The 20,941-nt window shown below is 36.2% G+C and overlaps 1 protein-coding gene across 2 annotated transcripts in view; it reads right to left on the bottom strand.

Moving 5' to 3' along the window:
* The window catches only part of Nudc (nuclear distribution C, dynein complex regulator), a 78,171-nt gene that overhangs the window by 18,169 nt on the left and 39,061 nt on the right, over positions 1 to 20,941 (bottom strand). The window lies entirely within an intron of this gene.

Below are 20,941 nucleotides of genomic sequence, written 5' to 3'. Positions count from 1 at the left end.
AACCGATCGACATCGCGGTGTTCAAGGCAGGACGTAATTCATCGAGACGAAACAAGGTGTCGAGAAGCAGGTAACTTGCATGGAACAAGTTTACGTATGTCTACATAACGCGGCTTATGTACTTGTATAATATATACACAGAGACTCGATTCGAAATTGGACCACCGCGTGATTTCTCAAAGGTGAGTGGCGCCAAAATTGCAAAACCGGTTAATTTAGAATTTCGGCGCCGTGACAGCTCGCCGACAGTCGCGAATTCTTACGACTCCGATGCAGCTCCTGCATCGACCCCTACGGGATGCGTCGATTCTAAAAATACATCTTACTTAATCCCTTCCGATCGCGCCGAGGCAGACGCGCCGCACGATTATTTTAATTTCTCTCTCCCACATTTCCTACTTATATCACGACTGACTTGTAATCGAATGTTTTTTAGTTTTTTTTTTTTTTTTTTTTTTATGAGCTCGCTTACAATATCCATCGATACAACCAAGTCTCTACTCGGCAAAAAATATATGGTACGACGAATGCTTGTAAGCGATAAAAAATGTCGCTATAAATAATCGCGCAAGAATATTCGATTACAATATTTAATAATCTGATTGCGTAATATGCCAAAGCATTATAAAGAATATTCGATTGTGCATTTTTATACAATGTTCTCGAGAACAAACTCGAAATTATACTCATTGTCAGCGTCAAGAATGTCAAGTATATTCGAAAAGAACGATGATATACGCGTTGTTAGCAGACTGTGAAAATTCTTGTTATACAGAGAGTAGAGAATTTTCTTCCAACAAAATGAGTAATGGATTAAAAATGAAACCGAGGGCATTCACCCGCGCTGTAATTTTACAGTTTCGCAAAGGGCAGCATTTTTAATACAGCTTCGGGAATGGCAGCCGAGGAGCGATCGGCGTCGACGTAATTTTATTAAATTACCCGGCCTTAAATACCATAGAACACCTTAAGAAATAATGCCACGACGCAAAATGCGATACGCGACGCCGCCGTCGACGCACTATGCGCGTGTATAACTTGACAGGTACCGCGTAATTGATATTGCGAAACATTACGAAACAACAAGAAGGAGCGCCGTGGGATGGGGAGAGTTTCTTCGTTTCCAGGCGATTTCGTGCAAAATAATTAGCGACAGGCACGTAGTCGGAGAAAAAAAGAGAGAGAGGGAGAGAAGAAAAGAGAAAAAATGAAATTAGACTCCCTGGGGTACTACCAATCTCCGCTGATGTCCAACGAAACGCCCTGCCTCCTGATTGCCTTCGTGCTATATCGAAAACCTTGCACTTGACAGTATGCGCCGAACGCTCGCGCGAGACCCCGACCTTCGACATATTGCGCTATGTGCAAATTTTCTGGCGTTGTAACTCTTCATTTTTCTTCGCTACAATACATTTTCTACTGCATTCAAAGGAATTTTTAATTTTAGCAGGTCTATAGACAATATATTATTTAATTATTTTATATTTTCGAGAGAAGAAAATGCTATTACATTTATCTAAAAAAAATATAGAAATTTGGTTTGGTTATCTATATCTGTTGCGCTATTTTTAAAATCGTGATTGATTCATACAAGAGAGTTTATTTGCCAGATAATTGCGATGTATCGTTAGTAAATTATAAAACGTTTTCTATGCAGATACAGCGATAGATGGCGTGATTTTAAATGCATTTAAATTCACACCAGGTATAATGATTGCGCGTGACGATATTTTGATGTCATCGGGCAAATTTTTCGACATACACACATCTCGCGCCAAATGAGAGATGATGACGAGATATGGCTTAATGGTTGGCAAACGCGATTGCTCGAAATCGATTTCGCTCCACCGCATACTCGATCGGATGGATAAAAACATCTCTCTCGACATCTTCGCGGTTCGCCGATTAAGAAAAGACATAGGGACGATCGATATGGACGATCGGTGTTTAAATTGTGCATGATTCGCCAGCCTGAAGCAACGATGCGTTCTTTCAGCGCGATTTATTGGAGCCACCTGATTAATATGAGATAAATCGTAATTGAGTGCAATCTCAATTTATTATCGTATATACAGTAATCAATACATGACTCGTATAAGTTTCTCCCTTCTCCTCTGCGGATCAATTTTTCATCAATACGAACCATAGATTTATTTGCAAACTGAAAAGATAATACAAATTGTTTTCTCCAAAAATATGTCTTAAGTAGATGATTCTTTATCTTATATTAATTAATCGCGCAGAGCGTTTAATTAATTTTGCTATTTATAATTTTATTTATATTTTTTGCAATTTTATCATTTTTTAATTTAATTTAATTTATATAAATACACTTTTATAACCATTTGTACTTCATCCTTTATCGTGAAGCTTTGTATAGATGTTGTCACGATTGTAAATAAAAGTAAAAAAGTGAAGAGCTACTGTTACTCTCGACATTAATTGCATCTGACTTTAAGTACCCGGTTAAGATCGTAATAGAACAGATCGATATCTTGATCTAACAGCAATTATGTTTATAGACTCTAATGTCCACATTTCATAACTCATTTCGAACATAAGAAGATACTAATCGTAAGTACTGAAAATAATTTACTTTACCCCATTATTGCTATAATAATCATCAGAAAAACACGATACTTTTGCTCTCGCAGATTCAGAAATTCACTCTCAAAATGTAATAAGAGAAGCAATTATCATTGATATGATTTTTATTCTTTTCAACAAAAGGGCTCTCTCGCGACTTCTATCAAAAATGATATTAAATTAAAATAGCTCTTGTCGACATTGACCTAAATAAAGTGAATAGCATTTGTGTAAAAAAAAATCCGTGGAAGATAATCTCCATCCATTCTCTCCATTCTCTTTGTTGAAATTACGGCGTAAAGAATCGATGCAATGTCAGGTTTAAAAAATTTTCAGAAACTTGACTCATAACCAGAAACGACTCATCGACGAACGACAGCGAACGTACGATAGTAGGTAAGACATTAATGAAATTTGCCAACTTTTGCACGTTACGACATACGTATAAAAACATCATATGGTATTAGAGCACCAAAAGTCCTTAAAAGACGCGATATTAATTCTGTGGCACATTAACTGAAGGAGGTAAGAAATTTTGCCCAGATGTATCGCTGTCAAACTAAAGATATAATCCTGACTTTGTTACAATTTTTTATTTATCAACATGATTACTTTAATGTATATATAAATATATATTAAGCATATATAAAGCATCACTTCCGTTACACTTATTGCCAAAGAAACCAGCAGCTGCGTGAATCATCGCGTCAACTTATCTCAAACATAACATGATTACACAATAGTCATTCTATTTAATTCTCCATGCAGCTGATAAATTTGCTTTTGTTTGTGGTTAACCGATTAAAGATTGTCCGCTCTCACCGTTCGATTAATTACGATAGTGTATACGTTGCACGTATGTTCATTCGTATTCGCGTCGAATTCGCCTATACTATAATTATCCAGGTCTAGAGACACAAGCGAATAGAGAATGCCGCAACGATAAATGCACGCGGAGATTGTCAGCGGAGAATAGTACGCGCTTGCACGCATAATCGCTTGTCGTGATAAATCAAGCGCATTAAATAACGCTGAGGACTCGAGAAAGCCGGTTTCTCGAATGTGTCCCTTTGTCTTCTATACGCTATCAAAACCGAATTCACAGTCGACGTAATTCACGTGACTACACTACCGTCGTGTCAAAAGGGCAGCGGCATCCTCGACTCGTCTAGGCCGTCAAAACAGCTCCTTGACCTACATGCCTGCCTGACCTGCTAACGTTTGTGTGTATGAAAAGAAAAAAAAAAGAAAGAAAGAAAAAAAAAAAAAAAAAAGAGAAGCATTTTCGAACGTTAATAATCGCGCAATAATCACGATCCATCACGACCGGATGTACCGGATGTAAAATCATGCATTTGCTCACAAGATATCGACTTATCGATGATCACACTCTGTTCGATTGCTCGGATCACGTATGATGTTACACACCAACCATCGTATTTACATGATAATTGTATACTAAAGTAATTACAGTGCGAATAATAAAGACAGAGAAAAAAAAACACGAGGTTTCGAAGTATCGAGATAATGATTAAAACTAATTAGCAGTACTACCTCGTAAAATGCCTCTCATTTTTATGTTTCTCTGTGTGCATCCGGTATAAACTTTTTTTTCTTCCAATTAAAAAAATATTTAAACATAGCTTATACATCTTTCATTATGATACACATACAAATATAGCAGAATAGTCATTCAATTGCGATATTTTTTCATTTTCTTTTTCAACTTTGCTTTCACTGTACTAACAAAATAAACGTTTTAATAAAAAAAAAAAAAAAAAAAAACAATAATTTTTTCATTATCGTATAGCTGATGAGATTATTCTTTACACATAACTCGGTATGTAATAAGATACTCTTTGTTAGAATTTTAAATACACTTAAGTCTCAAGAAGTAACGGAATTTACTAGTCGTAGAAATTATAATGCTCCTCTCTCTCTCTCTCTCTCTCTCTCTCTTTTTCTTTTTTCCCAGTACTTTTCATAAACATTTACATAATTCTGCTGTGGAAATAAGCGTCTGTTATGTAAAGAATAGTAGTCTAGACTCTCTCGTGCATTAGAGCGTCTCTTAATCTAAAGATGAAAAACGTCAAAGAGGAAGACACGGCGAATGAAAAAGCGTGAATGAAAAAAAGTCTGATTTTTTGATTTCGTATTTCGTCCGATTTCTCAATCGCGTATTGTATTTTTTAATCTCTTTCATAAATTGTCTCGCATCTCTCGATCCACCGAGCGCAGAGACAGTTTAGCTCGAACCGTGAGCTTGCTATCGAACGCATTTCAAGCGATAATTCCAGCATTATATATCGATCGTTCTCATTAAGTGCGCGCCAGTTTTCCGAGCGTGATGTAAATTAAGGTCCTGCTTAAGAGCGATGGTGAAAGAGGGAGGGGGAGAGGGGGGAGGGGAGCGTGCGCGCGCGCGTGGAAAGGAAGGAGGGGGAACCTGACCAAAATGCAGCATCGTCTTCTCGGTTGCATCCATGACCCACATAGCGTATACCCGGCGCGACGCATCCTCCGGTCGCGAAAGCGAAGCGCGCAATAGCAGCGCGGAAAGATTTCTTCCTCGATTCCGCTCGAGCCGCGGGGGCCTTACTCTGTACGAGGCGGCGCGCGGCGCCGTCTTATCGACGCCCGACGCCCGACGTCCGACGTCCGACGCCTCGTATTTTGTCGGATATGCTTCGACGTTTCGCTCGCTCGCCACGTCGTATCGCGTTGCGATGATGATGGCACGCTGGATGAGCGCGAACGAGCCACGGTATTGGGACAAGGTTGCCTGAAGCCCATAACTATTGCGCGCGCTGACACGTAACAATGCGAGCGCGATTCACCATGGATTCTCGCGTCTCTCGCGTTATCTTTCTTCTTTCCGATGACGTCTCTCTTCCTCTCGCCCTCTGGTTTTTTTCATTTCGCTTTGTCTTTCACTTGGACCAACTCACTCGGACCCTCTCCCAGGCTCCTACCAGCAACGAACCTGGGGGGTTTCGGATGTTTTTGCCCCTTCCACGAAGATCGCAGGGGGGCCCTGGGTCCCCTCTCCACCGTGACAGTTCTCTTTCCCGTCTTTCCCCGCGGTGCTCTCAACAAGACGCGCCTCCCTCGGATCGCTCGATCCCTCGCGGGAGGCGACACTCGACGGTTTCGATCTTTGAATACCTTGGTATCGCCACTGCGATGACCAGTCTTCGAAATACGGGCGAAACCCGCATGTCTCCGCGTGATTGAGTGCGCCCCGGGTACCCGCGTTATGTCTCGAATGAAATTACGTAATAACATCGATCGAGTTCTAGCTGAAGTTGTACATTAGTTCGCTTTCGTCTCGTCATAACACGAGCGTTTCGTAGTTTGCCGCGAGGGAGGAAAGTGAAATTGAATGACGGCCGAAACCGATGCCTCATTGAAAAGATTGTTTTCTCGCACGACGGAGTAATTGGAAAGAAGGTGCAATCGGTGCATCTTATCCCACGATCTTTGAGATACGTCGAATCATTCTTGATAGAAATGTTGGTGAGTATTACGCTCGTTATATGCTTCTTATTATGCAACATTGCCGCGGTCCATTGAAACTATAGATTTATTTAAATATGCTAGATTCATCGGAGCGCGAAAACTATCAAAGCATCAGAATTTTTTAATGTTATGTTTTTTTTGGGTGCTCATTATTAATATAATATACATTAAAATATATAAAAATAAAATATTTTATATTTCTCTCAAAAATATAATTAATAATAACTTTAATTAATAACTATCCTCAAATTATAATATTTAAATTAAATTTAAGAACGGCTCTATGATAAATCAATTAAACTAGGAAACAAAGCATAAACAGAGCCAAAATTCAATTATGTTAATTAAAACTACATGAGTTTAATAAATTTTACAAAAACACATACATTAAGATAAAACGGTCGTTGCAGAATAAATAGGAACAATACTAATTTATCAATAAATACACGATAAAGTTCTAAATATGACCTAAAATGGTGAAAGATAAAAATAAAAGTACATAAATAATACATAAAAAATAAACAATATAATATTTAAATAAAAACAATACTTGCAAATTAATTCTGATATTCAGAAATCTCTAATTTTTCTTGAGTAAAACCAAAGATCAAGGTAATAAATACGTAATAATTATTTATACAATATAGTGTAAGCTTTTGTTCCCTTCAAATAGATTGCTGCGATATCGGAACACATTTAAATTGAATCGAAAGTAGTTTACATGGCTCGCGCAATAATATGGAAAGTGTTGCAATTATTATATGTAGGCACTTCAATCGCCGCTAATGCGCCTGAATATAACGTGTCTCTTATTTTGACACGTTTATAAAAACTATAGTGAGCGTGCTTGTGGGTCAATCACTCATCAAAACGCCATTGCGCAATGAGTGTCCGTGACACTTGAGAACAATGCGAATCACGTAACATCGTTGAGCGTTGATTGACATTGTCGGGATTCACCGTGGAGAGTTATACTATTTCAATGATTATTTTCTTTGATCATTACGGAGTATCACGATCATTGTGGTTACGATCATCACAATGTTATTATAACTGATTGTGAGTTTAAGTTTGCTTTGTCAATATTGTAATTTCATACAACACAATTTATACATACGTTTTCAACATTATTTTATCTGATAAAATAACGACAAAAAATTACGTAAGAGATTAAATTATTTTTTTTTTTTAAATAAGTGCTATAGAAATATCGATATATGTAAGTTAATGTAATGTTATTAATTATTTTATTCATAATAAATTAGAGAATAATAGTAAATTTTTCTGAGTATAATTATTATACTGTAAAAATATAGAGAATATGTAATATAATACATGTATGTATTATAGATTGTTATAAACTGACACTTTTGTAAAATGATTATAAATGTTTTGTTTCAATTTCCCAAAGAATCAAAAATTGCCAAACAATTTTACGATATATCATCGTGATAAGTTTAAAATGTGTAAATAAAAATATATTGCTTCTGCGAAACATTTTTCATCTCGTGTGACATTCGAGACCGAATTCCTGACTATAAAACCAATTACCAAGTATCATAGCATTTAACACGTGAAGCAATTACTTGTATCTAAATAGCAATAGTATCGTGCAAGTATATAATAGTAAATATATCGTGCAAGATCATAATATAAAATCATGATAAAATCAAATTCTCATTCTTCGATGCAAAATGTTATGAACTTTCTAATGGAATAAATAGATTTCTCGAAGAAACAAGTTAGGATAAAGCATAAGTAAAATTTAATTTCTGTTTTATTTCATTGACCATGACCGCACCGTCAAAACATGTTTTATCATTATCTTTTTAGCAACGTGTTAATGAATATGTGAAAGTTAGAGTCATTAAAGTATTTTTTATTATAATTTAATCCACTCTATATTTAATAATATAATTTATTATAGATTGAAAAGCGTAACTAGTTATGCAGCAATCATAGCTAACATTAATCACCGATATTGATTTAATTTTATTAATTTATTCCTTGATACTAATTGTAAGAGCAATAATTTCTTAATATTTGTACAACATATATGTATAGATTCTCGTTGCTAAATAGATTCCATTGATAATAATTAATAACTATGTTATCATCATTAATTTAATCATAATATCAAATTAAATTTATAATTTCCTCATTATATGTATATGTATATAAAATTAATGATTCTTTTCTTTCTTTAAGTTTATACAAGTTTTAGGAAAATAAAAAATCAAAGTAATGACTCAAAGCCATAATAAGATGTTATAATTGAACTAGCTGCAAGTGACTGCATCATTGAATTATAACGCTCGATAAAAATGCGCTTATGTCATTAGTATAAAAGTTTCAACATTAATACGGCTGTTTCACATGCATAATTTTATTATTCTCATTGGCATAATATCATTGATAATATTCATAGTGGAAATATACTATCATCTTTGAAAACCTCAGGATATAACCGCATATTAAAAAATATGCACAAAAAAATTCTTCAGCTATATAAGAGTGATAAACAAGATTGCATTAGCTATGCGTAACCTTCTTTCAACGTCGGATACGTTGATTCACTTTCGGAAGCGGCTCATATTATGAAAGTGACTGTGGAAAAGTCGCGTGCACGCTTCGTTGGCTCTGGTAACTGCCATAACACCGCTCGACTATTTCAATCTGCCGCAGGATATCGGTGTGTCGAGAAGAACTGGATATTCAGTTTTATTTTCTCAAGACCAAATCGAAATGGAATTTCCTTTGTCGGTAATGCCGAATCGTATTAATTTTAAAGCTATTAGATGTTTTAAGAAGAAATATTCCTTTATATAAATGCACGATGAAAGAAATTACGATAAACTGTATAATTTATATCAATGAATATTATATGAATATTATAATGAGCAAAGTTCAAAAATTCTTTCGACTGACATTATTCACAGAATCTTACAACTGAAAATGTGGAAGAGAGAGAAAGAAAGAAAGAATATATCTCTTTCTGTATAAATATGTTTAGATTTAAATTTTAGATAATGTAAAAATATGATAAAACAAAAATCAGAAATAAAGCGACATATAGAAATTTCAATTAAAAATTCTAATGGAAATTAACCTTAACTAATATTTTTCCTTTTTAAAACCGTTAATTCAAAGTGCGAGACTGTGAAAGTTACGGCTCTGTCCACTATTTATGTACTAATAATTTTGTGCGCGCGACCAAATAAGATTAATATAAATGGAAAAATTATAGCGTGACTTATACGGTTCATTAAATCGATTTATTCATTATTGCTACAATTTATCATAAAAAGAAGTAGAATTGCTATCCAACTATGAGGAAGTAAAATAAAGAAAAGTACGATTATCGTACTGCGATAAAACCTTGGATTGACTATTTGCATACCTTTAGCTAGATAAATTTACTGGGCAATTAGCACAAAACGATTATTCAGCGGTTTGACAAATGGGGGAATAGAATTCTATAAACTGCATCATGATCTGTGCATACATGAATGCATTGGGACAAAATTATCGGTTTGTCATATGATTACAAGCGAAATGCAACAGGGTTGCAATGTGTGCGGGCAAAATTTCAGTGCTTTTGTTGATTTAATTGCTGTTATAGCAATGAAAAGCCTCCTCTGTTTCTTTGTTAACGCAATGACCCAGATTCTGTCTCTCCCACAATGCTCCCTTCTGAGCTGTTTCCTTTGATATTGGTCACTTTGTATGCCTCATTCTCCAACTTGAGTCATATGCTCGAATGCTTTAGAATACTAAGATAGCATATAGTCTGATCGAAGAACATTATTCTATAATCTACATCAATGCCAATGTTAATTAAAAATATGCATGTGTGTTATCATTTACTTATTTCGTTAAGGTATATGAAAATAATCAAGGATAACATCTTCATGAATATCGATGCGCTAAATGTTTCAAATAGTAATTCCAAATACATTTCATTCTTCGGCTATATTACAAAAAATGTAATTAACATAAGGTTAAATCTCCATTTTATATATTCGTTTAGATTCCAATCATTTCAATATAAATGCAATAAAAGATCGTGACGAAATAAATTGTTATTGAATATTTCACACACGATTGAACTCCATCAAAATTGGTGTATTTTGTAAGAGTAGCAAGTCACGTGTAGAAAATGTTTACGATACCTTTCGTAAGGAAAGAAATAGTATAATAGGCGCCAGAGATACTGTTCGATAAATAGCAGATAAAATAGAACGTGGGTGTGAAAGATCTTATATTCCTTCACCGTTTACACATACGTGACTCCTTCCACGCATACGCACAAGGCGTTTCGAGATTCAATTAATGGCGTGTCCCGGACACAGCTTAATGTGACTTCGATGTTTTCTCGATACGCACAGTCGCGATCATACAAAAACAGTTTTCACGATTCAGGTAACCTCTCGCATGCGGTCCATTTCCAAATCCGATAGTGTCGCAATAACGCCGTAAAATGTGATATTTATAAACAGGTAGCAATATACACGCATCACACGTCGATTTCTTAGACATCAGGAATGAGATTAAGATATATAAATTATATCATAGGTTTCCACGTTTCTCCCAAACTATACTATTACGCATTGCTTACAAGATACATTTTATTATATTCGATTATATCTGATTAATATAATTGTAAATAATAAATGTTTTCTTCTGAGAGAATATCTTTCAACACTTACGTATAATTAAATTATTTCCGATAGGAAAGTTATCTTTTCGATTCAATTATAAATATTTAAAACAAACAATCGATTTTTGCCATAATGTTCCCTCCCCAAAAATTGTAATAACATTTTTCATATAACATTCAGACATTTCAAGAAATCAAGTCAATCGGTATTAAACCTGGCTAACTATCAAATGATGAATATCTTTTTTATTATAAATAAAAATATATTATTGAATGTATAAAAGTATGTATATTAATATATATTTGGTAATTGCAAGGAACTTTTGCATTGTCGTGCATTTGCGCATATATTTTTTCATACGCAAACTGATTAAAAATGAATTTCACCCTTCTTGAGCTATTTCGTCAACACGTGTACAAATCCGTGACATAATAAAAAGCTACGATTCTACTGACCGGCCGCGGCTGAGAGTCGTTTATTTGGAAGATGGTTAGATTATCCAGTCACGTCGTACTCGTCGACTTTTAATGTCCGTTACAGTCTCCTCCTTCATTTCATTTCTTCGTGTCTCGAGAACCTTGAGATCGATTAGAGCATTGTAACGAAGCATTTTGTGCTCTCAGGGATGAAATGCATCTTCAATTGAATGCACTTTGAGAATACAATAATCCTTTTAATACTTTTTCACAATTGATATAGCATTCTCTTTCGCGATTATACTGTCAAATGCTAATTGAAAAACATGCTTAGAAGATAAGCGAAATCTTTAGTCATACAGAATGCGGGTGGTGATGTAGTAATAAAGCATCGAAGAAACATTTGTGTCCTTTTTTTTTTTTTTTTTTTAAATGAGAGCGCAGTGTAATGGAAAATGATCGACGAGAGAAAATGTTCTTTTTTTCCGAGATGCGTGTAGATAGGCAGACACGACTTGAATGTCAATAACAATCGATCAACATCGGCGCAAAACAACAACGAGTACCCAGATATGTCAAATTTAATTGCATACAGTGGGTAATGGACTGCGCAAGATAGAGGTGAAAAAGGCGAGATGAAGAAAGTCGTGACAGACGTCTCTTTCTACCTTTAACAATAATTGCACGTTACGGATGCAGTATGCAAATACCATATATATTTGTCAAATTTTTTTTTTCATCTCTAGAGAATTTTGCTACTCAAATTCGACGCATTACTCGTTGTCAATTGTGTGTCAAGCTTCCACATTATTTACCACATCGAGGTTTCGTAAAAATTGACGTTACACCATGTGGGCAATTGTCCACGCATATGACACGGATTAGACTGTTATTACGCATAAAGCGTCGAATGCAAATCGCGGAGAAAGTTGCGTAATTCGTATTCGTATATAAAGCGTAACGCGCGCGCGCGAGTAACAGCAATTAATGACAGAGGACGGCCTGTTGATTCTTTCTCTTTCTTCTCGTGTTATTGACGGTACGACTGATATTTCGTAAGGACTAAAGATCAGTGAGGCGTTTGTTAGTTACAGATCTTTCTGATGTGTGTGCATGGGTCAGGGAATTTTTACACGGGACCGTATAAGAATTCAAGAATGCATCATTTCTTGGAATTAGACTTCCATCTTATCTGTAAAATTTACGATTTGTTTCTTCACAGTATTATATATAAATATCCTGTATTATCCTTAGCCTCATATTTCATTAGCTGCGAATCTGCTTAACATGTCAACCGACTTGTGAAGAAAGAATACACGCGATAGTAAATCATCGTCGTGAACGCAAGACTAACATTACGTATATACACGCAAAACTATGCACTATTATCACATTTATCGTAAATTACACATGTTGTAGGTGAATCATATTTACATATGTTACATAAAATTGTAAGCAATTATTCTCAGATAATTTTACGACAAGCATGTTCTGTTGAATCGTACGTCAAAGAGAAAATAAAGATCTTTACTTCAGAATAGAGCTCATAGAGCCCGACGTAAATAACTATCGTTTTAAATAAATTCTTTAGAAAGTTACACTTCCCAAAAAAAAAAAAAAAAAAAAAACGAAATTCCGTTTTGATACTCAGACTTCTAGCTCGACATCAATTATATTTATTCATACTTTTTATTCAGCGGTGCGTGTAGCGATCGTAAAACGCATACCTGGAATAGAAATCCCGCAAGAATAAATCGACGCTATTACGATCGATCGTAACGTACACAGAGACACGCCACTGTATCGTCATCGTAAATCTAACATACAGCCGGTGTAACCTTTCGCGCGCTGCGCGAGCAATAAGTGGGATGAGCTCGGAGGGGACATGGCGACGTGTATTATTGAGAATTGACACGGCGGCAATGAGTGCCGCGCGCCGAGAAATCTCGGCCGTTATGCAACGAAACCGCGCAAGAAGCTCGAGTAAGGTCTACGACCAAGGTACGTAAATCCCGGGATGGGCAACGACGACAGAGCCTTCAGGTATTCCGAACGTTCTCCCACCGACAACATTCCCTCCCAGCTCTTCGACTCTCGCGGTGTTTGATCTATTGTCTCGCGAATCGCGAAGCCAATACCATCACTACAATTGTTGTAAGTCAAATTTTCATGCGACTATACGAGAGAGAGAGAGAGAGAGAGAGAGGGAGAATGATAAAGATTAATGCAAAGTTTCTTTCCTATTGAAATTTATTGAGAAGCGAGTTTATCCAGTGAGAATATTCAGATTTGCCAATTTCATTTGACGCGGTGAGGCGTTTGCTTCATTCTACTTACTTCATGTACTATGTGGTATATTAATATGACTTGGGTGAGAAACAACATGCCGCAACAAAATGAATTTCGTGCTGGCATTTGGTGAAATAATGAAATGCTTGCACTCTTCCACCTGCGGTTTGCAGTAATATGACACATTTCAAAGATGTTACTCTAATCCTTATGGCCGCAACCTATTATGCTAATAAACTAACAAGTTGAGTACTACTATGCAAGAAACATACATATTAAAATGTTGTACGTCATTATAAAATAAATTGCTTAATACCACGTGGATATCAATTTTTTTTCCCGACGAAATCTTATGTAATATCGTTTTTAAACGTAACAAAACTAGATCAGATGCAGATTATAAGATAGTAAAAACTCTACGTAATGTCTTTTGTAACACGACAAAAAAATTGACGCCTGAATTGATTGACTTTTCATTAGAATTTCATGCTTGATAATGTACTGTATCAAAAGAACTCCAATCTGTGTTATTTTGCCATTTCTGCCCCACGTGTCAATAAAAAAAAAAAAAAAAAAAACGACTCATATATGTATAATATTGGTAAGCTATGCACATAAAATACTGGTAAGACTGTTCACTCGAGGTACATCGGTAAATATTATTTTCTAATAATACGTTGCTAGAAAAACGGTTAACATCACGACTCTTTCATGCTGTCACGCCCATGTAAACTGTCGTGTAATTTTACGTAATTTTAAGGATTGATCGTAGATAGCAGATTCAAGACAGCAGAACAATGAATTGATTGGCGTTGACGAAGGTTCACGAAGTACTTTTGCACGCGTGTGAATCACAACAGTACATTCGGTGAGATAATGCATTTTTCCAGTTGTTCCGTTATTGTCTTCGTATCACGCGACAAATGATAGATTGCATAATACGCATAATGTGGCAAGTTTAGAAAAAAAATACGTGTATAATTAAGCGGAAAATCGATGTAGCAAAAAAAGCCCGTCAAATGACATTGTAAGTGATAATTTTTCTTCAAGAGGCGCGCGACGCCATAGAGATAAATTATGACATACATAAGTCTGATAAACGATAGTCAACCTCGTTGACAAGATAATGTTTGCAAACCGATACAAACCCGATTTGCATAGAACATAAACCATTGTAACATCGTAACATAAAACATTTGCAACAAGACATATGCCATGCGTGGTACTAGAGCAATAATATAAGCAATTTAAGTGGAAAACATATAAATCAAATATGAATTAATCATTTTTAAGGTAACAATCAAAAAGTGTAATAACACCATCAAATAAATTAATTTATTAACAATATTATTGTAAATAAAAATCGAGTTCATCCCCTGCTTTTGCGTATCACATACGATTAGTATTTTCTTAAAATACATTTATACGTGATATATACATATACACAAGACGTCTACAAAATCTCTTTAAAATTCGGATGCGATAAATTTTAACATGTATGGATCTTAATTTCAGATCCTTACTATAACATTATTATTGCATTACAGAATACACAAAGTGACATGTCAAATGAAACCGCTACACTTCACCTGACACTCACGATTAACCTCGTCTAGAAGATTAAACATTCACTCAAAAAAATATTTTGCTAATGTAGATAGATTTCTAGATGTCTCAATTAAATTTAAAATTTATCGCTACTTTTTGTATCTGTTAGAATATTGTGTGTCACGTATAGAATTTATAGCAGCAATATTCTAGCAATACCTCTAGAAAATTTAGATCCCATTGCCAAATATAATTGTCCTTGACAATAGGCCTTAAAGATAGGCATTACAGAAAAATTTTCTGTCTAAATTACACTAATAGTACAGATATAAATTCTGTCTGTCATTTAAATTGATCAAGTGCAAAATATATGCAGTATCGCAGTATTTGCTAATAATTTATCTATTTCAGTTAATTTTTTACACCTAGAAAATTTTTGTGAAAGTTGCAAGATCATTTTTTTGGGCGTTGTCGCTTTTCCGAGAACAAGAAACCAATCGTTCGCTCAAACTCGTGTTACGATTATTGTAGCTCGCTGCGATAACCAACGCGACTCAATTTAATGGAAATGAAACGATTTCTGACGGCGGCTCCAGCCAACCATTACCAGTAAAATATCCGCGTCACTCTAGTCTCGACACCCACATATCGCGTTAAGATTGCCCGGATATATTTAAATTTATAATTTTTAGCCGTTGGTGTATATGCGAGATCACGTCCGGGAACCAGCAATCATAAACAGCACGCAAAACCGACACTCGAGACACCCCCGCGCACGCACGTGAGATGATAGAATCGCTTTAATTAGCGACTTGAGAATGTTTCACATCATTGAACGCTCTCGAGAGCAAAATAGCCCCAGTGTCGCGTTACGTAGCGCTCTGAAAGGAGACACTACTGAAGGTCGACTGACAGGATTGAGAGAATCTCTCGACATTCCTTTCCTGAAGGAAACACTGACAGCTATTATCGTTACGCGAATGCAAATTTTTATTACGAAAAACGTCATTTGATTCCCCGCATCGAAGTTGCTCGTCGAGTTCGTCGAGTGAGATAAGAATCTCGGAAGGGTGCCTTCCATTATGTTTAATTCAGTCGTCAAGATCTGACCTGAGAACGTGATCCTCGATCTAGATCAAAAACCGGCCAAGGCCTGCCGCTATTGCTGGATCATATCTTCGGTTGCTACTGTCCCACAGGGAATCTACCGTCGTAACGGCATGCGTAATAATTATTAATATCAAGGTAATATAAAGATTATGTTGTCAAATCGAATTTCGGATACATGCACGAACGTTTCGTTAACCGGCGCGGCGACTAAAAAATCAAACGCCTCAAGGATTATGTAATGTCCTATTTCTTTCTGAAATAAAAATTCAAAATTCTCGAGTTCTATCCTACGCGGTATTGATGATGCGGTATACTTCGAGCAGGTAAGAGGTGCTCACGTTATTTGTCTCGTTACTCGATGACAAAGGAGCATTTACGTACGTCCTTGAACCTGTCGAAGAGAACGAGAGAACGATTTTCGAGGCGGATCGAGATTGTGTACGCTCGCCTTTGTCCCGCGACGGGTTCCTATGGTTTTTGCGATCAGATGAACACCTGCACGTGGCTGTCCGTCCCTCTCGTTCCGCAAGTCAATCCATAAAAAAACCTTGCCCTTGCATGCGCTCGCCATCGTTAAAAAAATTCACATTCCACAGACTGGGCAGGGTGGAATTCATAAACATCCTAAGGGGTCCGGAGAATATCCGTCTGACAAGATCCGGGATGATGAAACTATTTAAAATTAATTATCGAAGACGGAAGCGTAACAAACTCTTGACAGTTGTCTAAACGAATAATTGAATTTTTACTCGCTGAATAGGCATCTTGTTCTATGCGATCTGATAGAATCTTCCAATTGCATTCTCATCCACGTAATATTATAATAAAATATATTCTATAAAATACAACTGACTTTTTGCGCATGTCACATATATATAAAAAATGAAGAATAAAATATAAATAAATATATAGTTTTTTGTAATTAAATTTGTGTAAAAATTTTTGTCAAAAGATATTTCGGCACTAATAACTCTAGAAAAATGACAATAATTTTTAATAATTGCAGTTTAATCATCGACTTGTCAATCCAAATTAATTAGAACATTTCGAGATTGACGAGAAACACGATTTCCAGAAACGAACGCACGTGAGTTCAATGACTTTCAGCTTTTCACACGATTTACTTCGTAATTGGATTAATCGACCGATAGATTGTTAACGGAACAAAGTACGATGTTTTCATGCCCATTCATTATAGATGTATACAAAGTAGAGATCGTTTCTCGAGCGATGTATTAATTAAAACCGGCCTTCGCGAGAGTTCCGTGTGTCCGTCTTGTCGAGACTATACTCGTGCTATTTATACAGGCTAGAGTCGTAGGAGGCAGAAAAAATGACCACGAGGAAGAGAAGTCGACCACTTGAGCATTGATCATCGTAACATACAGCCACGATTCTTTTTGTTGCCTCGAGAGGCTTACATCACGTGTTTCTAGTGGATTTATTTTTTTTGTCCGTTTCTCTTCTTCGATGAACGTCATTTCCGTGTTTCCATGCGTGGTATACCAATCTAACGCACCTGATCATCTTCCAACAAAACCGCAATCATGACCTTGGCGGATAACGTAATGCTACTGCGAGATGCAACATATCTATAATACATGTGAAATTATATGCAATTATGTTCGATGGTAAATTGTTTCTTTTAAGTAAATATAGTTTGTTGTATAAAAAAAATCGCAAACACATCCATAAAAATAATTTACATACAAGTTACCTTATTAAAATAAGAATATAATCTGTATCGATCAAACTCTTCTCATTATTAAAATCTTATTTTTTTTCTCTATTCGAAAACTCATTAATTATTTTGGAGATAAAACGTTCATTTTCCAATAAAATGATTACAGATTTTTTTTCTATAATATTTCGTCAAGTATTATGTTAATAATGTACAATTTTAGAAAAAGCATAACTATTTATAATTAATTTTTTCAATATAAACATGAGCAATTTTTGACGTAAATGATCATAAAATTTAAATGTTGTGACATAAATTTAATTACGTAATTCGAATTTATTGATTTACGAATCGTAATTTGTGTAAGCAATCCATTAATCAAACATTATAATTAAAATGTGTTATAAGACATACGATTAAGAAAATAATTGATTCACGTCTAACTTCGTAGATTTCTCTTTTGCCAGTATTTCAGCACGTTTATAATCATGTAAGAAACATAAAAGATAAAACATGAATAAACGAGGAAACAATCGCTATTTACCAATTATGTTTAATAAACCTTCAACCCCAATATCTAAATAATTACTTTAAATGTCGTAGTCTCAATTATTACGAAAGTATCGAAGAAATAAACAAGAGTCGAGATCCAACAGTCGCACGTACATCGAATTCAACTAATTAACTCTCTTGTAACTGGTATTATCAATGTTAGTAAAATATATGACACGTAATGCAATTCCTTAATTGGCGAAACGCAATCAAAAGAACGACTCGTTATTTCATAAGTTTAGGTGTCTCACAAAAATACCGTCTTCAAGGTTTCATCGACATGTGCGAAGCATTGATGAAAGAATCATTGAAAAATCCATACATGTAACAATGCGAACGTACAATTGCGTTTTATTAATAAATCGTTTTTGTTACGAAGCATTATGCTGACGGGTAGGTAATTTACGGCGACTAATAGATTTTCACCGTTGAAAAATCACGACGTCACGAGAACGCGTGTGCGAAAGGTCACAACATTAGTAAACAATATTGCGCCAGATCTCGTCGAGAGTACGAAAATCCTCGGGCTCGTCGTGTTTCACCCGAGAAAACGGTGATCCGTTAAAGCTTGTCCTGGCTTGTTAGGCGAAACGCGACATGTTGGCGCGAGACATCATCTGTCGCAGTCCGACATGTATTTATCCCGGAGTTATGGCATTATTTGCGTAAGAATCGCATCGCTACCTAAGAGGGAGAAAAGACTGTGTATGTGTGGCGCAATTCTGCAATAAAGCGAGGTATGCTGATGATTTTGAATCGCGTGGAAGATACAAGGTCTTCATCGTAATGACTTCACTCATGATGTCGCGCACGCCTAAAGCGGCGTAAAAATGATGTTTTATAAGCATCTTTGTATCGCGTCTTGTCTCGCTATTAACGATCCCGAAGATATCTAGGCGAATGCGGTCGCAAAAGATTTCTCACGCGTAAGATTATCTCCGCCAGCGTTTATCTAAATTACGAAATTGTACGGGATGCACTCTTTACTCGAAACGATTAGATGTCCAAAGTAATCGATCGCGCGTTTCGACGTAAAACTTTCTTCCGAGTAATCCTTGATTAACCGCAACCACTGTGATCTTTAAGCATCGAAATCGCCAAGTGAACGTTGTTAGAACGTCGCTTGTAAACGATAATCATTACTGTGCCTAGGGAGGATTTTTTTCTTGGTCATCGACTCGCAGTTTATTACAGCATAACCGTGTAATAACCGCATCATTTGGCCACGATGCGGATGTAAGCGTTGGCGAGGTTACGGGCAAAGAAGAGCGATGACATGACGTAGATCTCCCTCGTGGCAGATAGGAATTTCAAGAGCGAGTATGCAAATGTTCGTAAACAACATTGTATTGTAACATTTGTATGGATATAAAAACAAGAATTCGCGAATCTCAGTAAAGGCGGATATTGGCGAAGTCCACGTCACACATTTGCAATTAATAATACTATTACATACATTCGTGATGCGAGCGTCACATTCGATTTATAGAACTGCATATTCTTGAAAGAGGAAATCAAACGAAGCGAGAACAAAATAATCGAGTTCTAGCGAGATTAACAAATATTCTGATCAAAAACGATATTTGTCAAAAGTCGAAAGAATTTCAGTATATTTCAAAATATGTAGACGAGAGCGTACTTTTTTTGATCGCTTCGGATATTAAAGCTCATCATATTTCACTATTGTCGATTAATTAAAATTCCAGTGAAATTTATATTATAATGACTCACGTGATCGTTAATTCAAAATAAAGTTTTCAAGTCTAAAATTAATTAGATACATCCTTCGACCTAGCGCTTCAAGGTCTCGGTCACAATTGCTCGAATTTATCGGTAAAGGTCGCCGCTTCCTCGTGTAAATTATTTAACGACCTTCATAAGGAACCGTCAACTAGATTATGTTTCAGAGTTGCGGATCGTTCTTTTTGTTGCAACATCGTAGAAATTCGTGACCGGTAATAATAGACAATAGCACAGGAGGCAATTGTCCGCGCGCATGAAGGTCATTCCTTCCTGAAAAGCGGAACGAAACGGATCCGCTGATTCCACGGGGGATCGCGATTCTTGCGATTCTTGCGGTTCTTCAAGGTCAGTCTGGGAGGCTCGTGCATCCGTGCTCGATCGGGAGAGCGATATCCTACTGTTCTCGATTTAGAGTTTTGTGACGCGTGAATCCTTCTCGGGGATTCCCAGGAGATTTATCTCGAGCAGCGCGACGTGTGTAGCAAAAGATAATAGCATTCGGCGCTGTTAATAATCGATTATGCTAGGTCGGGAAGCTTTTATAGGGAGCTGCCCCGAATGTACTTTCCCCACCTGCGTCCCTTTCACTTTTCGTTCGTGGATCGTGCTTTTCGTGGATCGAGCGGTTCGCCTTCGGCCTCAAACTCGTTTCAACTGGTCCGATCCGCGAGAACGTGCCCGCTCATAATATGCGCCTCGCCCGTCTTTCTCAGTTTTAATACCGGATTTGCATACAACATATATGTAACCAGCGCGCGAGCCGATTGCAATCACCGCGTTCGAGTACTTACCCTCCCGCGTATGATCGTTTGTTTTACGAGGGTGTATTTTTA

The sequence above is a fragment of the Anoplolepis gracilipes genome, chromosome 8 (assembly GCF_047496725.1).
Source record: "Anoplolepis gracilipes chromosome 8, ASM4749672v1, whole genome shotgun sequence".
NCBI lineage: Eukaryota > Metazoa > Arthropoda > Insecta > Hymenoptera > Formicidae > Anoplolepis > Anoplolepis gracilipes.
The sequence above is the reverse complement of the archived record's forward strand: the minus strand, read 5'-3'. Positions and strand labels throughout refer to the sequence as shown.